Below are 6567 nucleotides of genomic sequence, written 5' to 3' on the forward strand. Positions count from 1 at the left end.
TTCAAATTTAAAATTTCACAATTCAAATTTCAAAATTAAAATTTAAATTTCAAATTTCAAATTTCAAAATTTAAAATTCAAAATTTAATTTTCAAATTCAAAAATTTAAATTTCAAAACCTTTTAATTTACAAAACTTATCTTCTCTTACCTAACTTATCTTATCTTTTCTAATCTTAAAATTAAATCTTTTTCAAACCTTTTCTCTTATTTATTTTATTTTAATTTATTTTCCTTTGCTTATTTATTTATTTTTGTTTTTAATTTTTATTAGTTACTATGAGTTCTCACCCCCGTCGCTTTGAGTTTGGTTCTAATGTTGTTGAAACGAATGTATGCTATAACAGGAACATGCATCAAGGTCGAAACAATCAAAGATGAAAGGAGCCACGAGGATCTGATGAACCCTTTCGGCAACAACACCTTCCAAGATACCATGGACAATGACCACCCTACATTGCATGCCAAGACAATAGTTATGGTGGACCCCTTCGTGACAAACCACCTCCACCAAATTACTATGGTCAAGAACCATTCCGAGGTGCGTACAAAGATGATAGATATGGTGGACCCCCTTGTAGTTACCAACAAGTCCCATCATATGCCTATGAACCACCCCCACAACATACCTTTGAACCACCAAACTCACAAGCCCCTTTACACCATTCACCTCCGTATGACCGTAACCCTTATCCATCCCAACCTTCACTGGATGACAACACCTTTGGTGTTATTCACCAAGGGCAAACAAAGCTTCATACCACACTTGCCTCTATCACTAGTCTCACCTCTACTCCTCAAGCACTTATATCCCGCATGGACCAACCCTCTACCTCCAATATTCAACCCTCAAGCTCTAGTGTACTTCTTTTTCAACCACATAATAATCTTCCCATCCTATCACCACCTTCCATGGAAGAGCACCCACATCCATCAATCCAAGAGCAAGATGATCCCAGTTATGCTATTGATATGGAACAAGAAAGAAGGAATCATCTTCGCAAATCTATACTTCATAAGAAGCTAGAGGAGGCCCAAAATATGGAGATAGGAGAGACCATTGAAGATGAAGGAATAGTTGAAAGGAGTTGTCATGGAAAGGAAATCATCAAGGATGAGTACGATTTTATACTAAAATAACTGGACAAAGCAGTAATTATTGAAGAAAAAGAAGCGGTTGAAGATTTAGGAGATGCAGAACCTCCATGGGAAAGTCCAGTCATAGAACCCCCTTCTAAAGAGTTTGAATTTGATGCTGAGGAGGGTGTACAACCTCCAAGGTATATCATGGTTGAAGACTTTGAAGGGGATGATCAAGAGATGGATTCAATCATTGAGGAATACTTATCTACAATTGAACCTTCTCCCATTGGACTTGACATGGAGATTAAAGAAGAAGAAGCACAACCCCCCATGCCCTTGGTAAGCAATGAGGAAGAACTTAAATTGGAAGAAAGCTACCAGGAAGAAGAGGTTGAAATTGAAGAAGCTTGCAAAGAGGTGGAAGTTATCAAAGAAGAGCCCAAGGGAATGGAGCTGGAAATCACGTTGCTAAAGTTGTTGGGGACCTCTCCGCCTAAGTCACCATCATCCTTCACAACATTCAAGTGGGTGAAATTCATATCCCTTAGCTTTCTCATCCCACTTGAATATGGTCTACTTAAGACAGATGGTCAACTTAGAGCTCTTTGTGGCATTAATAATAAGAGGAAAGTGGTTAGTGGTAGGAGTTGCCCTGCAAGGTTCAATACGGTTGCACACCCCAAGTTGAAGTGCAAATATTAGTGTAGAGCTCGATTGAATGGGTCTAAGAAGCTATTTGGATGCCTTAGTGAGAATTCGGATTGCTTACCACCTGGATGGAATCATCATTATCCACTTGAAGACGGGTATAGAAACAAGATTTGGGATCCGGGAATATATGAGGATCAAATTTGGGAGCTCAAACCTTGTGAAGAACTCCATCAAAGCTTGAGAAATTTACTTGGTATTGATAGAGCTTATTGGAAGTCCAAGCATTGGTGGAAGTTTCAAGACGAGTTCAAGCACAAGCCACCATGACAAGTAGCTCACCAAATGTCCAACTTAAGGACTTTAACTAAAAGTGCTAGGTGGGAGACAACCCACCATGGTATATTCTTTCCTTTTTGTTCTTAGTTTTATTTTATTTTATTTTTATTCGTTTTCATTTATAATTTCTGCATAGTCATCTGTATTTTGCATTCTGCATTCTGCATACTGCATAAAAAAAATGCACGCGACGCGCAAGCGTCGCTGACGCGTCCGCGTCATAGTTGCGTTCTGAAGAAAAGAAAATTGAACAGAAAGTCACGCGAAAGCGTGGCTGGAGGCATGCCTTAGGCACAAGCATACCCATGCGACCGCGTTAATGGCGCGTCCGCGTCATTCTGAAAAAAAGCCTCCCACGCGACCGCGTCACCCATGCGAACGCGTGGCCCTGCAAAATCGACGTAAAGAGGTGTATGGCAGAGAGTTACGATGGAGCTGGGCTGGAATGGTGATAGAAGCACAAACCCCATCACACGTACGCGTCACCCACGTGTACGCGTCACTTGAAAATAGCGCCAACCACGTGAACGCGTGCACCACGCGTCCGTGTCGCCGGCGCTGCACAGCTTATCCAGATCAGCGCCACTTATCTTATCTTTTCTTTTCTAATCCTAATTTCTTCTATCTTTTCTTCTTTTTTCTTTCTGTCTTACTTCATCTCTTTAACTTCTCATCCTTCTTTTCTTTTATTCTATTTTACTAAATTCATTTGCATACTTTCATTCATTACATTTTAATTTTGTGCATATTCTTATTTTCTTTTCTAAATTTATTATTTTTCCATTGGTGTTAAAATTTCTTCTTCAACTGTTGCATCTCTTCTTGAATTATTCTGGTGCTTCATGACTTGTTTTACTCTGACTGGGTATTATTCTTCATAAGTCAATGCTACTCCATCATGATACATATATTATCTTGCATTGACATGAATTTATACTGTTTTTCCCCATTGTTGCAACTTTTGTACTATTGATATGCCATGTGCTTCTATTATTTTCTCACTTGCATGTTGTAGCTACCATGTAATTGAGACCCTTATTATTTGGCATTAACACCCATATTTTAAATTGTTTCCTATCTTTATTTTTGGGTTACCTTTTCTTGTTTTTCCTCTTCTTTCAGGCTGGCCACTGAGAAAGGGAAAGAGAAACTTCTATATAGGGCAACAGAAAAGTCCATCTGCATAATCTTTGGAGAAAAGCATCAGTTGTAGCAGCCCGTCTACTTGCACATCTCAGCATGCACCGAGGACGGTGCAATCTTTAAGCGTGGAGAGGTCAATACTGATCTCCGTGGGTTAGTACTTTCCTATCTCAACACCAATGTATAAATTTTCTTTGTAGTTAGTTGTTGCATTTGCATGTTTGATTGCATATTTGTTTGATTTTGTGCATTTAACCACTACTTGGTTGAAATAATAATTTCTTTTTCAAGAAAATTTTAATAACATTTCACTAATTTGAATTAAAATTTTTTGTTAAACGTGTTTGAAGAAATATTATTTTGGAACATGGTTTAGAGCTCCAACACACAAAACCTGTGAGATTTTGAGCCTATTTGATTGGTTGCATTTTATCAAACAATATTTTATTTTTGATGTGTGTTGTTCTCTCTAAAATTGTGATCTTTGTCTTGCTTAATTCTATATTTCCATTGTTTGATGTATGCATGCACTTATATGATTGATGCCTTGTTTCACTAAGCTTACATACCTATATGGCCTTAACCTTTTATTATCCTTTGCAAACCAATTTGAGCCTATTTTGTGGGAAAAAGTGGGTTTGAAAACATTGGTTTAAGAATTGGGTGTTATATATCTTTATGAAAATGTGAAAGAAATGTTTAGGACATATTCATGCATTCAATAATTTAATCATATGCATTGAGAAAAACAAAAGAAAAAAAATATAAAAATAAAATTAAAAAAAAAAGAGAAGAGAGAAAAAGAAAAGAAAAAGAGCAAATAAGTAAAAAGGGGACAAAATGCCCCAAAGTAAATGGTGAAAGCAATGCATATGTACTGTACTCGAAATTAGGATGCATGAATATGTGGAAAACATAGTTAATGGACAGTTAGATTTTGCATTGTGATTACATGGATTGTCTAAGTTAGGTGGAAAGTTTAAGTTAATTAAGGATTCAGATTTTAGTCCACTTAACCAAATACATTCCTACCTTGACCCTAACCCCATACAACCCTTAAAAGACCTCTTGATATGTGTATTTGTGTATTAAATTTTTGTTGATTGTTAGATGAAGAACAAGCCTTAGAAAGCAAGATTAGTAGAGAATTGAGAGATCGAACCTTAAACACCTGAGCGATTAGAGTGCATACACTTCCGGTGAGGGTTCGATGCTCGATTCTTTGTTCCCGGCTTTTATGAGCTATTTTCTTCTTGCAAGTTCACTTGTACTTTATTTTACGATTTGAATTAGTGAAATCCAATTCATATTTGTTCTTGGAAGATTTAATTACTTTTAACCAAGTAGGTAGAAATATTCTGCATATAGTTGCATTCATATAGATAGGTTGTATTTCATACATTCTACCATTCCTCTTCACTCTTATAGCTTCTCTTGAGCTTAGCATGAGGACATGCTGATGTTTAAGTGTGGGAAGGTTGATAAACCACTATTTTATGGTTTATATTGTGCTAAATTGAGTGGTTTTTCATCCATTATTCTCACACTTATTCATAGAAATCGCATGTTTTATGTTTTCCTTCCTGATTTTGTGCTATGATTGAAAACATGCTTCTTTGACCTTAATTTTATTAATATTAATTCTCCCTTTATACCATTTGATGCCTTGATATGTGTGTTAAGTGATTTCAGAGATTATAGGGCACGAATGGCTTAGAGGATGGAAAGGAAGCATGCAAAAGTGGAAGGAATACAAGAAGTTGAAGAAATTGCTAAGTTGTCTAGCCTGATCTCTTTGCACTCAAACGGTCATAACTTGAGCTACAGAAGTCCAAATGATGCGGTTTCAGTTGTGTTGGAAAGCTAACGTTCGGTGCTTCGAAATGATATTTAATATGCCATAGTTGTTCTGACGATAGGCGACGCGAACGCGTCCTCCACACGGACGCGTTGCAGTGACGAAAAACCAGCGTGGCAGATTTCGCCTCCAACGATTTCTGGGCTGTTTTTGACCCAATTTTCGGCCCAGAAAACACAGTTTAGAGGCTATAAAGTGGGGGAATGCATCAATTCATCATACAACCGAAAACCAACATTCAATATATATAATTTTAGGTTTTAGATGTAGTTTTTAGAGAGAGAGGGGTTTTAGGATTAGGATTTCTTTCACTTTATGGTTATTATTTCAATGCCAGTTTTAATGTTCCTTTTATTTATTTTTCCAATTTAATTTATGAATTTCCATGTTAGACTTGATTTCTTTTATTAATGCAATTTGAGGTATTTCAGATCTATGATTTTTACTTAGCTTTTTATATTCTTGGCTTTAATTGATGAATTGATTAATTGGAGACACTTGAGTTATCAAACTCCTTGTGATTGATAATTGTTATCTTTGCTGATTGATTTGGATCCCTCTAAAGCTAGTCTTTCCATAGGAATTGACTAGGAATTGATTCATCCACTTAACTTACCTTCATAGTTAGAGGTTAACAAGGTGGGAGCAAAATCCAATTCTCATCACAATTGATAAGGATAACTAGGATAGGACGTCCAGTTTTCATACCTTGCCAAGAGCTTTTGTTATTATTAATTTATTTTTCTTGTCATTTAAATTACTTGCTCCTCATTTCAAAAACCCATTATTCTACCTTTTCCATAACCAATAATAAATCATACTTCCCTGCAATTTCTTGAGAAGATGACCCGAGGTTTGAATACTTCAGTTATTTATTTTTATTGGGTTTTGTTACTTTTGACAACCAAAATTTTGTACGAAAGGATTCTCTGTTGGTTTAGAAACTATACTTACAACGTGATTATTTTTATAAAAATTTTTTTACTGACAGAAATCCAGTTCGTCAGTTGCCTCCAAACAAGCGCTCTTTTATCGTCACTAGCTTGACGGTTGTCTCTCATTAGGGAGGATGATGAACATAGCGCCTCAGCCCTTCTCCTCTCACTGTGAGCTTTCTTCTAGTATCATTCTTGATGATTTCCACATGTTCAAGAGAGAGGATTTTATTCACTGTGTAGTATCTAGAGAAGTGTGGAGATGTTTCCATTGGTTGGTATGTTAGCATCACTTTATCCCCTGGTATGAAGCCTTCAGTGGGAATTTTTTTGTTTCTCCATCCTCTTGGCACTTTCTTCTTGGGATTCTTTGATTTTCTAGGAGGTAGCTCATGTTTTGGGCTCTCAAATTTTGCACGGTTATTGCTGAGGATCTCATCTGGAGGCCTTGGTTGTAGTTCTTTCTCAGCTCCTTGAGTTTGTTGCAACACTTCTACCTCTTCCTTTCCTTTCTAGCATGAGCTTAAGTGCATTGGGAATTACTCATCAGGTGTCTCTTTCA

Source organism: Arachis ipaensis, chromosome B1 (genome assembly GCF_059453495.1).
Source record: "Arachis ipaensis isolate K30076 ecotype BB chromosome B1, ASM5945349v1, whole genome shotgun sequence".
Taxonomy (NCBI): Eukaryota; Viridiplantae; Streptophyta; class Magnoliopsida; order Fabales; family Fabaceae; genus Arachis; species Arachis ipaensis.